Source organism: Balaenoptera borealis (genome assembly GCF_965194805.1).
Source record: "Balaenoptera borealis genome assembly, chromosome: 19".
NCBI classification, from domain to species: Eukaryota; Metazoa; Chordata; class Mammalia; order Artiodactyla; family Balaenopteridae; genus Balaenoptera; species Balaenoptera borealis.
The window spans coordinates 8,426,627-8,448,312 of record NC_138878.1 but is presented as its reverse complement, the minus strand read 5'-3'; the positions used below and the strand labels follow the sequence as shown (position 1 = coordinate 8,448,312).

General features: G+C 46.9%; 1 protein-coding gene across 1 annotated transcript in view; it reads left to right on the top strand.

Annotated features, from left to right (window-relative positions):
* Positions 1-21,686, top strand: part of WWOX (WW domain containing oxidoreductase) — a 965,623-nt gene that overhangs the window by 530,838 nt on the left and 413,099 nt on the right. The gene's annotated exons all lie outside the window — the stretch shown is intronic.

Sequence of the window (21,686 nt, the reverse complement as noted above, 5' to 3'; positions counted from 1 at the left end):
GAATGGGGCCGCCCTTACTGAGTTGCTGCGAACTAGTTAGAATGTGGTACAGGGGACATTGTAGGACTTCTGAAGTTAGGTCATAAAAGATGATACAGCTTCCATCTGTTCCTGTCTCACTCATGGGATGCTTCATCCTGGAACCTGGCCACGATGCCATGAGGAAGCTCAGTCTAGCCCACGTGGAGACACCACGTAGAGAGGCCCCCGTGGATAGGAACTGAGCCTGCATCAACCATCAGACCCGAAGTGAACCAGTGAGCCTGCAGATGATTCCAGCTTCCCAGCGTTGTGAAACAGGGACCCACCGTCACCCTGGCGACCTCTGCAAATTCCAGACTCACAGAATCCACGAACAGAAGAAGTGGTTGTTTTACACCTCTACGTTTTGAGACAATTTGATGCACAGATAACATATAACTGGATTATGTTCTAATCAGTATCCTTGGCTAATTTTTTTTTAATCAGAAATTAAACCTTTATACTTAATTAACCACCTGTGGGCATATCTGAGTTTAAGGAAACTTGACTCAGTCCTTTAGTTAAGTTAAATAAAATAGAAGTAAATTCATGGAAATTCATTGAGATATCCCTGACCGAGCCTGTTTTCCCATGGCTTTTGGACCCATGGCACGTGGGAGTGATTGTTTCTGTAATTCTCAGGAAGGGCTCAGGAATTATCTCCGTTAGCTCTGACTTCCTCCTTTCCCGAGAATGAGCATGGTGTTTTCACGAGAATAAAGATGTGGCATTCATTCTGTGTCATCACTGACGTTGAGTGGATGGCTGATTGTTGTCGCCTCATCTTCTCTCGCTAGAGTTTTTCAAGACCCGTTCGTTTACGACCACCTCCTTTTTTTGTGGTTTTTCACATTTTAATAATGTGAAACAGTGTTTCCCAAACTTCACTCTTATACCACCTTCACAACTTTTGTCCTATTTGCTTTTCTGTTATATTACTTGTTTTTAATTTACCTTTGTATATGTGTAGATTCATAATTACAGCTATTTATAAGGAAAGCTTTATATTTCTAATATAAATGGAAGACCAGTATCATTTATCATAAATACAAGATGTTCATTAAAAATTACTGAACACCAAACAGTGGTTTTAAATTCTAGTTAGACACTTATAGTTGCCAGTGAGTCTGAAATTGGAGTGTTTGTTGTTGAAAGGAAGCATCAACACCAGACTCTTGTTGTTTTTCCTAATAAGCACAGGATTATAAGAGAATTGAAAAGGGAATTTGTTTCTCCTCCATGTATGTCTCAGGAGTATAGCCTCAGAAGTCTTGACTTTACCTGTAGTATTTGCATGTCAGTTTTGCTCATAGCAACTTTCCATAATCATCTTAATCAGAACTTCATAAATATTTGTTGTGTTCATGAACCTGCTTGTCTTTCGGATTCTTAAAGGGCTGTTGGCTATCATTTCTAGTGGCTGGAGCTCTCTCCATACCTACTTGGGAAATACGTCAGGCCCTTAATCTAGTGCAGCTGGAGGACAGAGCTGGTTTATATGTAACTAGGGCTGTGATGATTAATTTTATATATCAGCTTGACTGAGCATTGGGTGTGCAGATACTTGGTTAAACTGTATTCTGGGTGTGTTGTGAAGGTGTTTTGGATGCGAATGACATTTGAATCTGTAGACTGAGTAAATTAGATTGTCTTCCCTAGCGTGGGTGGGCCTCATCTAATCAGTCAAAGGCCTGAACAGCACAGAAGGCTGGCCCTCTCACGGGCAAGGGGGAACGCCTCCTGCCTGAGTGCCTTGGTCTTTTTCCTGCCTCTAGACTCAAACTGAAGCATCAGCTCTTCTTGAGCAAGCCTGCCAGTTTTCAGACTGGAACTTACACAGTCAGCTCTCCTGGGCCTCCAGCTTGCCACCTGAAGATCTCGGGACTTCTCAGCTTCCATAATCACATAAGCCTATTCCTTATCATTAATTAATAAATTACTGAATCACTGTACATGTATATTCCTATTGATTCTGTCTCTCTGGAGAACGCTGATTAATACATCGGCAAGATTCTGTTCTGAGGTGCTTTGGCTCCAGGCATGATTCAGATGGGGCCTGTAAACATTCTAGCTTGACACTGAGTCTTACAGGCGTCCAGAGCCCTCCTTCACTGCTCGCCGCTTGGTGTCTGCAGGCACAGGCCCGCGCTGTCCCTGAGGAGAGAGCAGATGGGTTCCTTGCTCTCAGCATCTTCATCTTCTCCTGGAGGCACCGTGCCTTCCTCAGCCACCGTAGTACCTGGCCCATGTCCTGGTGCATTTCCATGTTGGCACCAGGGGTCTCCAACGTCACAGAATGTTCGAGACTGAAGCCCAAGATTCCCCACCTGCTTTGCTCTCGGTAGGGTGTCTGTGAGGCCTTGTGAGCCGTCGGATGCCCCCCACCCTGTGCTGTGTGGACAGAATCCATGCAAGTGCCTCTTCCCCACCTGGACCAGGGATCTAAATATGTGCTTGTCTCCCAGTGAGTCCTGTATACACTCGCTGTCTTCCTCTGACCTCTCCATTGGTTGGCCTTCTCAATTTACCTGCCAGACAGCTGGAAAACCTACCTCAAGAGATTCTGGCCTTGTTTGATTCTCTTAACTCTGTGTCTTAAATAGAGTCACCTAGAAGGAGAGCAGGACACAGGGATTTGGCTGCACTTGTTTTATTGAGGGAGTGTTCTCAGGGGAAACCTGGAATGGGTGAGGAAAACAAGGTAGGAAAGGGGAAAGGAGGCAAGAGAAGATGTGACCTCAAGTGATAGCTAGCTTCGACCTGATGCTCAGGGGGAACTCTGATGTGTAAATGGTACCTCAAAGCTGTCCCACCGGGGCTTCCCTGGTGGCACAGTAGTTAAGAATCCACCTGTCAATGCAGGGGGCACAGGTTCGAGCCCTGGTCCGGGAAGACCCCACATGCCGCGGAGCAACTAAGCCCGTGTGCCACAACTACTGAGCCCGCATGCCACAACTACTGAAGCCCGTGCACCTAGAGCCCGTGCTCCACACCAAGAGAGGCCCCGGCAGTGAGAAGCCCGCATACTGCAATGAAGAATAGCCCCCGCTCACTGCAACTAGAGAAAGCCTGCGCGCAGCAACGAAGGCCCAAGGCAGCCAAAGGTAAATTTTAAAAATACATAATTAAAAAAAAAAAGTTGTCCCACCTTGAGGCCAGAGGGCCAGGCTATTTTACCCCCATATCAGGTGGTCGTAGGCCATCCCCCAGTGGGGGCTGCGTCTTCCCAGGTGTCTTGGACATCAGGTGAACAAGGACATCAACCAAGGGATGATATATCTGTTGTACATCTTATTATTTCCTTCATCACAAAGGCCCATAAAACAGATTACAGAACAGACACTAGATTCGCGGAGTGCTGGGGGTGGGTAGAAGTAATTAAATTTATTGGGTTATGTTAAAAGAGAGAAAGAGGGTACAAACACGAAGGCATCAGAGATGATGACCTAGTCCTTGGCTGACTCCCGTGGCCCTTCCTTACCTGATTTCCATCTTGCAGAGACGTGCGCAGTGCATTTGAAGAGGAAATGCCTGCAAGGCTTTAGGTTACATCCTGGATGGCTTCTAAGTCACTCTTTCCCCTCACCTGGCCTCCCAAAGGCCACGAGCTCCCAGTCAGTCATTTCCCTTCATCAGAATTTCTTGTTTTGAATCTGTGTCCTCCATCCCAGGAAAAGGGTGCTCCCGTGATTCTGAGTTCTACTGTAACAGGGACCTTGCTTGTCAGAGCCTGGCCGGGTTGTGTGGCCTTAAGCAGCTCAAGGTGGGTCCCTAAGTGGCAGCTGCCATCTGCCAGATAGTTCCAGGTTCTGACTGTGTCCTTCTGAAAAACAGTTCTATTAGGTAAAAGTGACATTTGAAAGCCCTGGTGTGTGTCTGACACATGAAAGTTCAGAAGGTTGTGACGGAGGGGAGGTTGCATCGTTTGGAGATTTCAGGAGCTGCTGGAGTTGAATAGATGCTTTTCCCCCTTCCTCGTACTGTGTATCACGTGTGCTGTTGCCAGGGATAGAGTCTCTGAGATCGAGTCATTGCCATGATTGCTTTTTTGTTATTATAATAATTAGACACAAAATCAGTGTTTATGTGTGACCTGTCACCTGAAGAGTCTCCCTGTGTGAGACTGTGGGATTGACAAGTGAAAATCTGGCTCCATTTAGCCAATGAAATGTCATGAAGAAAATGGAATTTTTAAATAGTCAGACATCCACTGCTTTGGGACGCTTGGCATATTAAAATATGAAGGCATCTGTACTTTTCTTGCTTTCATTGGACGAGTATGAGTTTGCACAAAACCGCTGCTCGTCTGCCTAGTCCCTTAACGCTCCCCCACAGGTTTTATTATCCTTCGTGGTTTTTGAAGCCTCCTTGATGCCATGGACTCTTGCTTCTCCCCCTGAAATGGGCAGTAGGTGAGCCAGATGGGACTCTGCCCATTTGACAGATGTGAGTGCGGACAGAGGCCACAGCGGGGCTCCGATCAGGGCTGTCTGGTCCTGGCGCCCGTGCCCTTAACCACAGAGCCACGGTGCCCTCACCCTGAAGATCAGGAGGTAGAGGATGGACAGAAAATTCCCCCTAAACGTTGTCCCATCTTCATGTTTTCGTACCCGGGAGACCATGCTATTTCTTTGCCCTCATGACGGGGACCCCCTAAAGGCCACATCCTGTGTTGCCAATTTAGTCCTGGCCCTAGGTAGGCATAGGTGATGGGCCAAGTTCAATGGCAAGGAGCCCTGGCTTCCTGGTTGACTCTGCTTTTTCCGTTGTTGGAGTAAAGCAGAGGGTCCAGCATTCTACTTTGCGGCTGAAAAGTCATGGAAACTTGAGGCAGGTCACCAGGAACCTCTGTAACACCGGGTGACTTCCCATCTGCACTGTGACCTCCCCAGAGCTGAGGCTATGAATTTTCTTCTGGATGCTCAAGTACCTGACTCCAGGGGTTGTTTGCTGAATGAATGCATGATCCTGAGGACCATTCTTGCAATGGTTCAAGGGAGGATGGTTCGTACACAGACCCTTCTGCACACTTAGACCATTAGGACCTTGTTTCGGTGGTAATTATCGAGGAGGCTGCTGGGTGCTGTATGCTTTCAGCAAGCAAACTACCCACCTCCAGAATTCTAGGGTTCCTCCAAACCCTGGGAGAGGGTTACAGTCAGAGAACAATAGGCCTGACAAACAGGACTGAGCTGGGACGGGTGTGGAGAGACCTCTTATTACACCTGAAGAAGTGGGCTGTGTTATTGAATAACTGGGGTCAGAGAAAACAGGAAAACTGTACATTTCTTGTTACACACACACGCACACACACACACCCTCAGTATAGTTAGACAGCTCACTCCCATTGTCTCCCCAAAGGAGACATTGCTTCAGGAGCCAAGCACTAAGGTCCACGCCAACTGTCCCCACCTTCTACCACCGACGCGACTCCATCTGGGGCCCCTCCGCCCCGGCGTCTGTTCGGCTGACCCCAGGCACAGCCAGTGTCTGCCTCAGCCCTCTGTTCTACCCAGTGCTTCTGAGCTGGAAAACAGTTTGGTCTTCTGAGAACCCCATTTCTCAGAAAGAAGCCCCAGCACCCCCAGCCTGAAGTTGAAAGAAGGATTCAGGAAGGGCTGGGTTTCAGGGCATGTCTGCAATGCTGACCTGACTCAGCCTGTCCCCCGTGCCTGTGTGCTTCTGTGTGAAATTACCCATCATGGGGACTGCGGAACGTTGAGTCCTGCAGCTTCCTCTGGCGCAGAGCCAATGCTGACATGATTTGTGAAGAGAGTACTGGCAGTGATGGTCGGCAGTAACCGTGAGCTTGGACTTTTATGCCCCCGCGGGCTGCAGGTGGGGGGAGACGGCCGCAGGACAGATTAGAAGGCCACCGTTGAGGAGGGGATTCAGAGGTCCAGGTGCAGAGCGGGATGCGAAGTGTAACAGGGGGTGCCCCTCCTCCCGGGCATGGGGGTGCCAGTGAATGCCTCTTAGTGCTGGAAGGGGACTTGGAATTGATTTGGCAAAAAGGCTAATGCGTTGTTACGGCTGCCAGTTGGCCGATTGAATCGCTAGTAATTGGGGCAGGAGAAGCATTTAATTTGACGCACTGAATGCAGGTCCACCAGCGTTGGACCCGGTGGCAGCAATTTCTCAGTGTGCGTGCAGGTGTGCACTTGCATGTGAGTGTGTGCTCATGTGCGTGCTCGTGTGTGCATGCACACGTATGTATGAGGCTCCGATAGGCTCCTGCTTTTACTCCTTTACCCCCTCTGTTACACAGGGGTTGTCATTCCCATCCTCTGCCAGCTCACTTGACCGCACCCCAAGCCCCCAGAGAAAACAGGACAAGGGTTTGTTTGTCTTCTCTGTCGTGTCATTGGAGAACTGTGCAAATACAGGCTCTCTCTTTCGTAGACCAGGGCTCTCCTGAGTGGCATGTACCCATGATGATCCACTAGGCAGCGGTCAGCCAACTGCAGCCCACCACCAAGTCTGGTTTTTATAAATAAACTTTTATTGAAACAGAGCCACGCCCTTTGTTTAGTAGTTGTCTAGGGCTGTGTTCACACTACACCGGAGAACTGGGTAGTTGTCCCACAAAGCCTAGACGACTTACTGTGGCCTTTTCGTAGAGTACAATTGCTGACCCCTTAGGGTTGCCAGATTTAACAAATAAAAATACAGGAAGCTCTTTTAAATTTGAATCTCAGAGAAACAAGGAATAATGTTTTAGCAAAACTGCCTTCCCCGTTTAACTGGGCCACCTGTATTTTTTGACCTGGCTACGCTGTGACCCCTGCGCTCGGTAGGATATGGGAAGAAAACATTGTAGCTTCTGTTGATCTTTATCTTTCATCGCATCCCATTTCAATTCCCATTTCTTTGAATGTTTTGTAACGTTCCACCTAGAGGTATATACCTCATTTATGGATATGTAAGTGTACAGCTCTTGGGGGGTATGTTCAGGACTTAATTTTACTGCTAGTGGTGCGTGATCAAAGCGGTTTGGAGACCGCTAGGAGAGCAGGAAAAACTCCCACCCACATGGCCAATCCGGGTTTCCGGTGTGACCTCTGGTGAAGCGTGGCAGAAGGAAAGAATGCACACTCCTGCTCTGGCTGGTCTAGTTGTGTGAACACCCTGGGTGCTCTGTCGTCACATGGATCTGGAGATAATAGTTTGTTTCTAGACGGGATTATTGTGAAAACCCATTGGATGTTTGTATCTCCAGCATTGACCAGACCCTAAGGGGTGTGTAGTTAGTGCTGTATGAAGGTTCTCTCTCCTTCTACTCTGCTGAACATAAATCTCCAGGGAACGGAAAGCACAGAGGGTCCCCGGAACACTGAGAAACCTTCCCTGAAATCGGGCCTTCTCCCTCTCACATCGTCCCGGCCACCCCGGTGACTCACGCAGGGGGTGGGCTGCTTGTGTGTCTCGAGAGTCAGAGGGCTCAGCCTGTGGTTTCAGTTCACATGGGGTTTGGCGACACAGTTTTGTTTTCACTTTGGTTTACTGTGTGAGTTTCCACCCTTCACCTCTTTGGTAGCTGGCGTTCTTGCGAAACTTTGCGGGCATTCGTTGGAAATTGTCCAGTCAACACCCACCACCGTGACTGTCAGAGTTCATGGTAAGAGCCGGGGCAGTGGCATCCAGTTGGTCAGTGACCACTTCTTGGGCGTCCAGAGAGAGGCAGGACAGGGCCCTGGCTCCTGGGAGAACAGAAGGGACCTCGTTAGTGTCGCCCAAGCGTGATCCCCCAACACGCACGGCCCGCGCCTGTACCTGAACAGAAAGTGAACTGGTCCAGCCCCCGAAGGAAACGCCCCCCTTTCTCCTGGGAGGAGGTGCTTGAGCATCTTTCTCTCTTCTCTCAATGTGGCAGAGGTCTGAATGGCTTCCTTGCTAAGCGGCGTGGCAAGTCAGCCCCTGGTTCTTGTCTGTTCCCAGGACAAGGCGAAGGCTAGCAGAGGAGAGCCGCTCTTCCTGTCCAGGAGAGCAAAGGGTGTCTGCTCTCTCTGGGGGTGAGCTGACAGTCATGAGTTGAGAAGGGGAACAGTGGCCCTGTTTGTCCCTTGGAGGCCAGCAGTGCCATCTCCTTTCATCATAGAAAGGAAGCGGTGTTTTCCACCGTTCATTTCTTCATTCACCAGCAAATCCTTCCTGGGGATCTACTCCACTTCTTGCCTGCAACTACACACAGGGGGTGCCAAGATGATTAAGACTCAGTTAGCTACCCTCAAGAAGCATCGTTGAGAAGAGAAATCAGAAAAGTAATCAGCATTTTTAAGGCAGCGTGATGGGTATCAGGGCACAGGAAAGCAGTGTGTGCTTTCAGAGCGTTGTGCTGGGGCATTTGACCCAGATGAGAAGGTGGTGCTTCAACTGGGCTTTGAAGCCTGAGTAGGAGTTTGCTGAAAGAAGAAGAGGAGTGGGGAAGGGCATAACGAGCAGAAGGAAATAGGACCTCTAAAGCTCATGGGCTCAAAACTGCAGGGTGTGTCTGAGAAGCTGCACAGGATTTTTGGTTTTTATCTATTGTTGGAGTAGCTGCACGAGCATTGTATGCAGGAGAGGCAAGAAGGGACCAGATTAGGGAGGGGCTGTGGGCTACACTGTATTTCTAGTACCTGAAGGCAAAGTGGAAAATAGGAATTCCTAAGGAGATAAAAAGCGAAATGGGCTTCTTGACCTGAAAGCCCATTTGACTAAAGTCATCAGTGAAGCAAAGAAGAACAAAGCTGACATTTTTCGCAAAGCTATAACAAGCCCCCGGTTTCCTGCGACATCCAGACTTAATTCCTCCCCCCGATGCTCACAGCCAGCCATGATCCGACTCCATCCCAGCGCTGGCTTCCCCAGCGCCTGCCTGCTCCCCGGCTTATTCCGAGCACCCCGGTGACGCTTTCCACTTGCATTTTATTGATCAAGAAACTAGGGTCCCGAGAGGATAAAGAACTTACCTAAGGAGACTGAGCCAGTTCAGAGCGGAATTTAGACTTGAACCTGTGTCTCTGTGTCAAAGCCAGAGTCCTTTCAAGCCAGGCTCTTTCCTGGAAGAACTCAGCCTAATGGCGCTTGATCAGTTCCTGTCGGTGGACTGATTGATTACAGCCAGATTTCTTAGCCAGCTTTGGCTGAGCTGGCTATCTTTCCCCCCTCCCGCCACCCCAGTCCCTCCGCCACCCCCTTCCAGAGGCTGAGTTTCCAAGGCTTCTCGCCATGGGTACTTGGCTTTGAGAAAAATGAGCATATTTTTCATGCTTGTGTATCCTGGCCTTTATTCCCTGCTCACTCACAACTGAGCCAGGTATGGAAATGCATGATACTGGGGGGACCTCCTTTAAATGTTCCTGTTTGGGGGTTCCTCCCCAGAGAGGGGTTGGTGGGAATCTTCTCCCTTTGCCTCTTTTTCTTGGATCTGCTAGGAAATGTAACATTTTAAAGGCCTTCTCGGCTGGAGGATTTTTTATTGTAAACATAAAACGTTCATTGAAACATTAAACGCTTTACAGCTGTTTTTTAGCACATAAATTTTCATGGACGCCCAGCCCCTCACTGCCACACCCTCCTCATATATTTCTCCTCCTCCTCCTCCTTCTTTTTTCTTTTTCCCCTCACATAGTTCCAAGAGCAGAGCTGAGGGTGGGTAGTGGGGCTAGATCACAGATAAAATACAACGGACGACTTCGGTCATCCAGTTCGGGAAAGCACATTGTATCGCACCCCAGCGAGGAATGTGCAGGTTACAGAACGCTGCCAAGGAAGGCAAAGGGTCCCTGCTCCCTCCAGGCCCTGACACGAGCCACCGTGAGGCTGAACCTTGTGCCAAGGCTGCGGAGGCTACCGGGCAGGTCCAAAACATGTCTCCTCGCCCAAGCGGAGCTTAGGAGGGCTGCCTCTGAGAAAGCTAAGCGATGCCAGCAGGCCAGCGCCGAGATGGCACAAGCCAGCCTGTGATTTGTCCAAGGGCACCCCTCCCTTCTGATTCGATGATCCGTGGGTGGTTTGGCTCCTCTTCAAAGGCAGGTCCAGCAGAAAGCTGACCTAGTTTGATCCAAACTGGGGCAGAATGAGACTGGGGCGGAGAGGCCAGGGGGTGGGGTGGTGCATGCAGTGGTGATGGCCGCAGCCCTGCTAAGCTCTGACCCTGCTGGGTCTTCTGGATGCCCTGGGAACGTGCTCCGGTTTCCCATGGACCATGGATAACATGACCTCTTTCGCCCTGTCACACCCCACAGTAGCAAGACCACACAGGTTCCCCCACTACCCCAAAGCAGAGCTTCCTAGGAAGCCTTTCGTAAGCTGAGATGACATAAAGCGAAGAAACCATTACCTTAGGACACGTCTTGCTAACAGATGCACAAAACCCGTGCACATAAAGCAGAGATGCTCCCAGACACAGTTCAGAGCTACCGCGGCTTGATGCTGGGTGCGGTCCCCGGGGAAGGAGCTTGGCAAGGCCACTCTTGCTGCCTCTGATTGCTCTCTGCAAAACGAACACTGAGCAAGAATTTTGTTCTTCATCGTTTTTTTTGGTGTAAAAGTTGAAAATCCTTTGGGGAGTTCTTTCAGTGAGAGAAAACAGGTACTAATATAGGTCTTCTGTAAAAGCAAAGTGGTATAAACCAAACTTTCAGAAAGCAGGGGATTCCTGCATCTGACCGGCCTTGCCACGGCCTCGTGATGGGTGGTGCACCACTGTGTTTGCCCCCTCGCACTTTTGTCATAGCCAGGGCCTCTGCAGCTGGAGCCTCAGGATGAGACACGTAAAGTGAACCTGAACCTGACTTTCAACTTGGAGCCAAGTTCAGCCAAGCCCAGTCAATATTAGGCAACCTCCAACCAACCCATTTTCCAGCGAGTGAGAACAAGAAACGTTTGTTCTTGTGAGGTTTCAGTGTTGCTTATTATGCAGCAGTATCGTGCCAGTAGCTAACTTACATGTACCGCCCCCCCCGCCCCCCGGTGGCTTCAAGTTCCACTTAGAATAAATATCCACACTCTCTACCAGAGTTTGCTTATCCTTCAGGACTGGAATCCTGCCTGCCTCACAGACTTTATTTCACATCATGCACAGTCTTGCCCAGTGCCCTCCAGCCACTCTGGTCTTCTTTCTATTCCTCAGACACACAAAGACTATACCTGCCTCAGGGCCTTTGCACACGTGCCTCCTTTTGCCGTGGCTGGCTCTTTCTCATCTTTCTGACTCAATTCAATTATCGCTTCCTCAGAGGCCTGCCCTGACCACCCTATCTAAATAAAACCAATAGCAATAATCACCATTTCATTATTTATTAAATGCTCCATTATATGCCAGACTATGTTCTTAGTGTCTCGTAACAGCCCTGTGATACAGATACTATAATTAGCCTCCCTCTTGTATAAATGAGGTGTTGAGGCTCAGAGAGGCTTAGCAAGATGTTTGAGTTACCTGGTTAGTAAATGATGGAGTCGGATTCAAACCCTGCCCTCCCTATCCATTCTGTCTCTTTTCTTCCGAGCACTTAGAACTATGTGACTATGTAAGCATTTGTTCCCTCCTTTACTGTCTGTCTCTTCTTCCCTAGAGAGTCAGCCCATGAGCTTGCACAGCGTACAGGGGAGGTGCTGTGGGTACAGCCAGACAGGGGATAGATAGTCAACGTCCCGGAGCTCAGTCTAGTTCTTTTTTTTTTTTTAATTTTATTGAAGTATAGTTGATTTATAAAGTTGTGTTAATTTCTGCTGTATAGCAAAGTGACTCAGTTTTATATATATATATATATATATATATATATTCTTTTTCATATTCTTTTCCATTATGGTTTATCACAGGATATTGAATATAGTTCCCTGTGCTGTACAGTAGGACCTTGTTGGTTATCCATCCTATACATACTAGTTTGCATCTGCTAATCCCTTTGCTTCCCCACCCCTTCCCCCTCAGCAACCACAAGTCTGTTCTCTACGTCCCTGAGTCTCTTTCTGTTTCATACATAGGTTCATTTGTGTCATATTTTAGATTCCACATATAAGTGACATCATATGGTATCTGTCTTTCTCTGTCTGACTTACTTCACTTAGTATGCTAATCTCTAGGCCCATCGATGTTGCTGCAAATGTTTCATTCTTTTTGATGGCTGAGTAATATTCCATTGTAGATATACACCACATCTTCTTTATCCATTCATCTGTCGATGGGCATTTAGGTTGTTTTCATGTTTTGCCTATTGTGAATCGTGCTGCTGTGAACACTGGGGTGCATGTATCTTTTCAAATTATAGTTTTGTCTGGGTATATGCCCAGGAGTGGGATTGCTGGGTCGTATGGCAACTCTAATTTTTTGAGGAACCTCCATTCAGTCCTAGTTCTGTGTCTGCTCCGTACCCAGGGAAAAAATGCAACCCTTCCCTCAGCCTGTTTCCCACTTGTCAGAGGAGGGGCTTGTCCTTGATCTATTGCGTCCCTCTGAGCCTGAACGTCCTAGGGTTCTCAAAGACCCTGTAGCCGAAGTAGCACTCCTTCAGGGCAGCTCTGGTGTACAGTGGCCCAGGAAGCCCCGAGGCCATCTGCACCAGAGAAGATTGAACTTGGCCTGGACCAGGGGGCTCTACAGGCCCTGGAGGGTGACAGCAGAGTTACCTGCCTGTCATGCAGTACATTTTCCCAACAGACTCAGCTATTCCTCCCCCAGATCTGATTCATCCATTCCTGTATCTGACATTTATCTAGCATACTCTGTGTCCTGGCGTCTGTGTTGAACTCCTGAAATACAAAAGTCACCAGACCTCAGGCAGAGCGGCCTCTCAGTGCGTATTTGATGAAAGAATGAATGAACGGCTCGTCACAAATATTTATAAAATAGCCCCAAAGACTATGCAAATCATGACGGTTGCCCAGTGGTGAATGGGCTTAGTGCTCTGGGGGCAGTCATTCAGTCATTTTCATCTCTAGCATGTACTGGGTGTTCCTCCGTGTCAAGCCTTGGAGGTACAGAGTTAAATAAAACAGGAGGAGCTTAACCCACCTTGCGGACTGTAAGCTTCACCTTTAGGCGCCCTCCCACCAGTTTCCTTAGGGTCTTGCCCCATCTGGGCAGCAGGCCTTGGTTACCGTCAGAAACCCAGGCTCTAATTACAGCCGCGATCAACATGCCCTAACCGGTGAGCTGCTGGCAGCTGCATGAAATCACTGGGCGCAGATAGGCATCAACAAGGGAGATTAGGTAAGGTGCTTATTTGAGGCGCTGTCACGGCCCGTGGCAAAAGGGTTCCCTCGGGCTCACGGCGTGCCCTCTGCAGTTATTTTTCTTGCACGCTCAGATGACACCGCTTGGTGATATTACATCTGCCTGCACCTTGCCCTCTGACATGGCAAACACGAATGCTGCCAAATTCCTTGTAAAGCTGTATATCTTCAGTAGGAATGGGCATCTTTGGGGGGAGGCGAATTGATTTGCAAAGCAGGCTGACACACAGGCTCCTATTTCTCCTTGCAATCAAATAATTCATCTTTCTACCCCTAGGGCCACAGTGAAATTTGAACCCGGACAAAACCTGCAACTATTTGTAGTAGTGGGATCAGAGAAGTTAGCCAAATGTCTTCTAAAATTACTAATTGCCCATCACACAGCCTGGGTGTGGTGGAGGTTTTGTGGGGTGGGTGGACCAGAGCTGGGGTGGGCTGGCCCCCCATGACCAAGGGCTGCCTGCGTGGGTGAGCAAATGCAAAACAGCAATGCTTTGTGCATTAGCCACTCTCTGTGTGCCAGGCCCGAAATATAGACTACCTTTAAATCCTTAAAATCACCTGCAACACAGGTAGTGGCCCCATTTTACAGATGAGGAAACAGAGCCACAGAGAAGTTAAAGCCCCTGCCCTAGAGAGAGGAAAGGGGAAAAATGAGATTTTTAAGACAGTTAAAATTATAACACATTCAAATGTTAAAAAATGCCACACAGGCTAGTCATTAAAGTTCCCATTTTAAGTTTTAAAAAAAAAAATAGACTGAAAAACACTCAAACTTTGGATTCTGGTGGTAGAATATTAAATGATAATGAAATACTTAACATTTGGGTTTGTTTGTTTTTTTTAATGTTAGGAGTATGTATAATAGTTAAGAATGTATATATTTTAGTAGGGAAAAAATAGAGGTGAGGAATATACAGATGGATCATCATGGAACGTGAATTAGGCTAGAGGAAATATTTTCTGGTCAAGTTGAGAAATAGCTAAGGAGGAAAAATGACAGATCTTAAAATAGGTGTAGTATATTAGATATCTGCGAAAATGGGCCAAATAGATTGCCTCCATTAAAGTTGTATTGGGTGTTCGAATCTCGGGTTACCTGGAAGGCAACTGTACTTCCTATATTTAACCAGGCTTTTTATAAACCATTGCTCTTAACACCTTAAGCTGACAGCTACATCCTGGGTGGTTATTTAATACCGAGTTTGACTTTTCTTCACTTTGAGGGTCCTCAAAATAGAAGACCAGAAAGGAGCCTTTTAAAAGTCTGGCACTGTAGTCAAATGCTTTTCTGCAGAGTGACTGTGAACAGTCCCAAGTATGAGAGAAAAAAAAGGCAGCATATGGAAAGCATTTCCGAAAGTCCTTTCCACATCTTAAAATCAAGGAAGAAAGAAAACAAAAGAAAAGAGAAAAATTAGCCATTCCTCTCTGAAAGGGTACGTCTCTGGATAGTTGAGCTGCGTTATCCAGAAGGAGGAAGAGTAGCCATGGTCCAGGTTGGCTGGTAGGTGATCCCCACTTAATCCTGATTCCGTGCTTCAGTTCACCTGAAGGATTGAAATGCCAAATCCAAAATGTCATCGCTGTTCTAGGACTCCTAAGGGCTGTGGGAGATGGGCGTCGCCAGGACTCCTAGCTGTGGGACCTGCAAAGAAAATTCCCGCTAGGACTAGGGGGTGCCGGCTGGCTTAGAAAAAGCCAAAAATGTACGGTGCTGTTTCTAACAATTGACACCACACTTTCTTCCAAAGCAGATTCAAAGCGACTCACAAGGGAATCGCACTCTACGCGGAAAAGACAATTAGACATATTTATTTTACGTTTCGAACAATATACCAGAAACTAATTAGAATCCAAAATGAGATGAATATACCAAGAACAAAGATAAATTATTTCTGTCTACTAGCATTAAATTGAACTGAGTTTGGGACTTCCCTGGCGGTCCAGTGGCTAAGACTCTGCACTTCCACTGCAGGGGACGCGGGTTTGATCCCTGGTCGGGGAACTAAGATCCCGCGTGCCGTGCAGCGCGGCCAGAAAATTAAAAAAACAAAACATTTAACTGAGTTGCCTGGGAGTCTACAACAAAAAATTCTCTTTAACCAATAAAAAGAAGCGTAGGTGCATACTAACAAACCCTTATCCTGGAATAATCCTAAGAATTTATCAGGTAGACCCCTAGTTGTTTAAAAAAACAAAAAAAGAAAGACTCAGATAATGATACGAGCTCTTAGAATAGAGTTTACTAAAGATAGAACATTCTTCTATCTGTCATGCATGCCTTATTTTTTTACCTAGAGTAAAAATAGTGTGTAATATTCAACTATAAGTGAAGGGACCCATTTCTGCAAAAAGTTAAAAAATATATAGGCCGCGTTCATTACCAACATGCCAACATTCTGTGATTGGAAAAGAAAGGGAGGGAGGGAAGGAGGGTGGGAGGAAGGAAGAAAGAAATTAATCCACGTGTTTTAGAGTAAGACCACAGGCATGGTAGTCACTCAAATGAAAATGAGTGACACTCACCTCTGTCCCCCTACATGGAAGTAGGCTGCCACATTACCTCTGAAGAAAATCAGCATTTTTCTTTAAAACCAAAGGAGGAGGAGGAGGAGGAGAAAGAGGAGGGGGAGGCAGCAGGGGGCAGGGGAGGAGAGAGCACGGAATCCACTTGAAGTCAACAATTCTGGCTGATTATTTAAAACAAACAAAGACCGATCTCGCAATCCATAGAAGAAAAGCCCCGCATCTCTGGTGTAGCATCTGCTCTTGAGGAATTCACTTGGACATACAATTGAAAATATACCTTTAAGTACTTGAGTGACTTTCGGAAATCTTGGTGTTATTTAGTAGTCTTCGCGTAAGTGTTGGAGAATATCAGATTAACACAAGACTGTTATTTCTAATATAATTTAGCTAGCAAGCTCAGCAAAATTTTAAACCCACTCCTAAATCATGATAAAAAATCTGTAAGATAAACACATTTGTCTTCTGTTTTCTCATGATAATAACCATCTTAGGTAAGATTTGTTGGAGCACTTACTCTGTGCTAAGGGCTTTCTGGGCATTATTTTATTTAATCTTTATTGTAACTTTATAAGTGGCAACTAATAAACTTAATCATGTAATTACTTAAATGACCTGGTGAGACAGCCCAGCCCGCTGGCCAGCAGTTCTAGGGGTCAGGCTTCCTGATCCAGATTGGTGCTGGTCCTAGCTTGCCTTGGTGCTGCTTGGGAGCGACGGCCCGCCCCAGCTTAAATATCAGTGGGGGTAACTCTGGGTCTTTCAGTTGGCTGGTTCTTCCAGGACAGTGGCAGTGATTCCAGGAATCTTCAGGGACTCTCATTTCATCAGCCAGATGCAGAGAAAATGAATAGGAGGACTACTGGGGACAGGGGGACCATCCGTCCCTACTTCTGAAGATTCTTCACAATTGTCTTTATCACAGCCAGTATTACTGTAGAGTGTTACTGCATTATATCCTTCTCCTTACAGATGCTAAAACCGTAAAAGAGCATAGAGTTGAAGGGACTTTTCCAAGGTCACGTGGCTTATAAGTGGCAGAAGTCTGTCTAACGCAATCTAGCTTATCCATCTCAAGAAGAAAGATATGCCAAGGAGGATGATTATTGAATTATCACTAATGTGAACACTTGTAATTACTCTCGTAATTTTCTTTAAGCTCATCCCATGGGGCGTTGTTAAGCATTATTAGATTGTGATTATAAATGTATCTGGCCAGGCATTTCTCTTTTGCTCTGTGGCAGCTTCTTCTCTAGAGGACTTGGCCTCTGGAGAAACCGTCTTTCCTAAGTTCGTTGGCTGGAGACGAAGCTCTGGGAGCATCACTTCCCTTCCCAACATCTGTGCTTCCTTGGTCTGTAAAGTCAACGGATGAGGCTCAATGACCTTTCAGGGAAGAAGGCGTGCAGGCTGATTGCAGACAGCCTGAGATCAATGTGCAAGTTACTGAGTAGCCATTGTCATATTTACTGAATGGATGAATGAATGAATAAACGAATAGATGGATGAATGACTAGGTATTTTAAGACTTCCTAGATAAGTAATTTGAGGAAGCTGGCCCAGAATGTATAAGCCAACGTTCTCATGGCACACACCAGTTTCTTTCTTCACCCTTCTTGGATGCCATGTTCTTAAGGTTTTTTTCTCTCCAAATAAATGGTTTTTATTTAATTCAAATTCATTTCATGTGTCAACCAGCCTTTGAATTTCTTTTTTGAAAGCAACTTTCCTTGCACACCCTTTCTTTCCCCCCCAGTTTTATTGAGGGATAATTGACCAGTAAAATTGTGTATATTTAAAGTATACCATGTGATGATTTGATATATGTATACATTATGAAATGATTACCACAATCAAGTTAATTCACACATCCATCACCTCACATCGTTACCGTGTGTGTGTGTGTGTGTGTGTGTGTGTGTGTGTAAGCTTAAGATCTACTCTCTTTGCAAATTTCAAGTATATAATACAGTATTATTAACTATAGTCACCATGCTGTCCATTAAATCTTCAGAACTTCTTCATGTTATAACTGAAAGTTTGTACCGTTTGACCAACATCTTCCCATTTCCCCTACCCCTCAGGCCCTGGCAACTACCATTCTACTTTCTGTTTCTAGGAGTTCAATTTTATTTTTTTTTACAGACTCCAAGGAGCTTTTTTTTTTTTTTTTTTTTTAACCTTTTATTTATTTATTTATGGCTGTGTTGGGTCTTCGTTTCTGTGTGAGGGCTTTCTAGAGTTCTGGCAAGTGGGGGCCACTCTTCATCACAGCGCGCGGGCCTCTCACTATCGCGGCCTCTCTTGTTGCGGAGCACAGGCTCCAGACGCGCAGGCTCAGTAATTGTGGCTCACGGGCCTAGTTGCTCCGCGGCATGTGGGATCTTCCCAGACCAGGGCTCGAACCCGTGACCTCTGCATTGGCAGGCAGACTCCCAACCACTGCGCCACCAGGGAAGCCCCCAATTTTATTTTTTAGATGCCACATATAAGGGATACTATACAGCATTTGTTTTTCTCTGTCTGGTTTATTTCACTTGTGAATGTTTTAATTATAACCAAAAACATGGAAACTGGGCATTCCAAAAACATGGAAACTGGGTTGTGACCACACCCTTGCCACAAATAAATGCATTGTTTTGGTTATGTTTTGTTTGTTTGTTTGTTTTAATTTATTTATTTATTATTTTTATTTTTGGCTGTGTTGGGTCTTCGTTTCTGTGCGAGGGCTTTCTCTAGTTGCGGCAAGTGGGGGCCACTCTTCATCGCGGTGCGTGGGCCTCTCACTGTCGCGGCCTCTCTTGTTGCGGAGCACAGGCTCCAGACACGCAGGCTCAGTAGTTGTGGCTCACAGGCCCAGTCGCTCCGCGGCACGTGGGATCTTCCCAGACCAGGGCTCGAACCCGTGTCCCCTGCATTGGCAGGCAGATTCTCAACCACTGCGCCACCAGGGAAGCCCCTGGTTATGTTTTTTTGAAGAAGAGAAAAGAGGTCTTGTCCCTCGTGGCTGGGGCCTCTGAGTTGGGCAGTGCGGACGAGAATACCTCTAAGGCACCTTCTTGTAGATCATGACTGGAGCTGTACTAGCTCAGCCGATGGGTACTAACTGCTGAGTCCTGCGGTGTCCCTTGTCTGCTGGGGTGATATTGCCGTGCCCGGGGATGAGTGCTGCCCAGAACGAACTCACTGTTTATACTGTCCAAGAATGCACAAGCAAAAAGGAAGCCTTTCCTTGGAGGACTTAATCCCAGGAGTTTGAGGAGAGAGCCTTAGACATTTGCCGAAGGTGATAAACAACGTGGTAGGTGGCCCATGACCCCAGGTTTGGGTAAAGCAGGACTTTCCACTGTGCCTTTGAACCCTGTCCTTCTATACAGGATGGAGGGTCTTGTGATACTGCTCATGTTACGGCTGCATGATGATACAGAAAGAGCAGGGATGTTCTTCGGCCAGTATCCACCAGGGTGCACTTACTGGTATTAGAATATCAAATGCTTCCACGCTCGTTGATGAACAGTCCTGCCTCAAGCCCCTCGGGTGCCCACATACCCCCGGGATTCCTGGGTGATTCATTACCTGAAGGCGTAATGCCTACTTTGGTCGGGGAAGGGGAACCTTCAGGACCCCGCTCCAGCGACAGGACCAGCGTCCATTCATATTGGTCAGTGCTGTCTGTTGACTATGTTCCGCGTCATCGCTGATCAAGGGTGTGGGAAGAACTGCCGAAACACAACGTGTTCCAGTCCCACCTCCGCCATTCAATAGCCTTGGGACTTCGGCTTAGCTCCCCGCGTCTTTCCTCCTCTACGTAGCTACTGGGCATAGTGATAATTATTACAACATCATGGGATGGTTCTCAGGACCAATTGAAGAGAAAAACACATGCCAAGAATAACACTTTTCTGGCATATCATGGGTCTGACAGAAATGGTCACCTTTAAATTGTATGACAAATTCCCCCTGCGAAGAGAAGGCTTCACTCACCACCTCCTGTGTCTGAAAAGTCTCAAAACTCACCCCATCTTCAGCCTTCTGTTTGAAGAAGGGAAGGACAGTGGGAAGTGGGGGGGAGAGAATATGTGCAACAGGGGCGAGGCTCACGGGAAACCTGAACCTTGACACATAAGGACGTTGAGCACATGTGCTTTTTATCCCTTTCCAATCAGCCCCATTGCTTCAGGTGGCAAAGCAGATGTCACATTTGTGAACAATTCTGTTCACTTTTAAGACTCAGTTTATTTCATGTGGATTTGGAACAAAGAAAAATCAATGAGATGAACAGCTTTGGGAGGCAGAGTGAAGGCAGTTGAGAAAGGACAGAACTCCGTAGGAATCTTAGAGATTATTCAGGAGGCTCCGAAGTTTACTCAGCCTGGAATTCTAAAAAAAAAAAAAAAATGATTAGTTAGGCAGTAGTTTACCTTAGACCATTATGAGATGGACTTTAGCCAAAACAGACTGTCAAACCCAGGAGAAAAGTTGGGGGAAGGGATTATTTTTAGTGTTCTGAGAAAGCTTTAATATTCCCATGAGAGTTTTGTTAGTCATTGGCACTCAGTACCGATTGGGTAAATTTTAGGGTTTTTTTTTTTTTTAACACCCTTCAGTTTCACCCTGTTTGTTAATTCATTTTTCCATTAAATTACAGTTCAGCAACTTCTTTACCTAGATTTAAGGTAGTGGGGGCCAGGAATTAAGTATAAGCTGAGGAATATAGCCCCAGTGGTTCTCAGTTCTTGGTAGTCTTCAGCCACACTGAGTAGTGCTGACCTGTAACCAGTAGGATCTTGCAGAAATCAGAGTATGTGAATTCTGAGGCTAGGCCGTGAAAGACATTGATGCTTTGGCCTTACTCTCTCTGGGATCATTCACTCTGGGAGAAGCCAGCTGCTGTGCTGTCAGGATGCTCACGCAGCCCTGTGGGGAGGAACTGAGACCTCCTGCCAATTGCCACGTGATGAGCCATCTCAGAAGCTGATTCTCCAGCCTTGCCAGGCCTTCAGATGACTGCAGACCCAGCTGTCATCTTAACCTGAACTACATTTGAGACCCTGAACCAGAACCGCCAAGCTGAACTGCTTCCAAATTTCTGACCCACACAAGCTGTATGAGATAATAAATGCTTAAAATTGTTTCAGCCCACTTAGTTTTGGGATAATTTGTTACACAGCAATAGATAACTAATACAATTGGGAAAATAATCTTTAGCTGCCCGGTCAGAGTCCAAGTTATTGACTGTTTATTCAGTACTACTTAGTTCCAAGTGAATGAAAAGTGAGTTACATATTGGGTCTCCCCCCACCCCACCCCCATTTAGAGTGAGCTTTGCTTTGGCATATGTGACCTTGCTTCTGGACCTCTTCCCTAATCGGTTTGTAGTGTGAAGTGTTAATATGGCAAAGGCCATCCAGAACCCCGGCTGCGTGAGCCTGTTGAGACCGTTAAAGTCTACAGATCGTTAAGGTTTAACTGCTTAACAAACGGTTGGGTTAATCCTTTCAAAGCGCCATATTATATATATTTAAATTTATTTTAGTGTACGTCTTTCTAAAATGTACTACCTGCTTCTTTGCCATGTCAAACAGAATACATTTGGTAGCCTTGGTGACTCTGGATTACCATCATTGTGCGGTCTGTAGGGTGACTCTGAAGCCAAAGGGGCAAGCGGCACGGGGCATAGACACACCCTGTGGATAAGGATGGGGATATTGGCCCCTGCAGCGGCCCTGGAGGCCTTCTCCATGCCCTCTCCTGTGCCAGCCTGTTGTCTGCTCTTCACCCATTTCCTGAAGGAAAACATAAACGACCTCATGACCGTCAGAGCCCCCTGCTGTAGTAGACCCTCTGCTGAATGGTCTGGTTGCTCCTTCCCAGACTTCTGTCAGTCTCCTCCCACCTTCACGATGATCCCCTCTTAT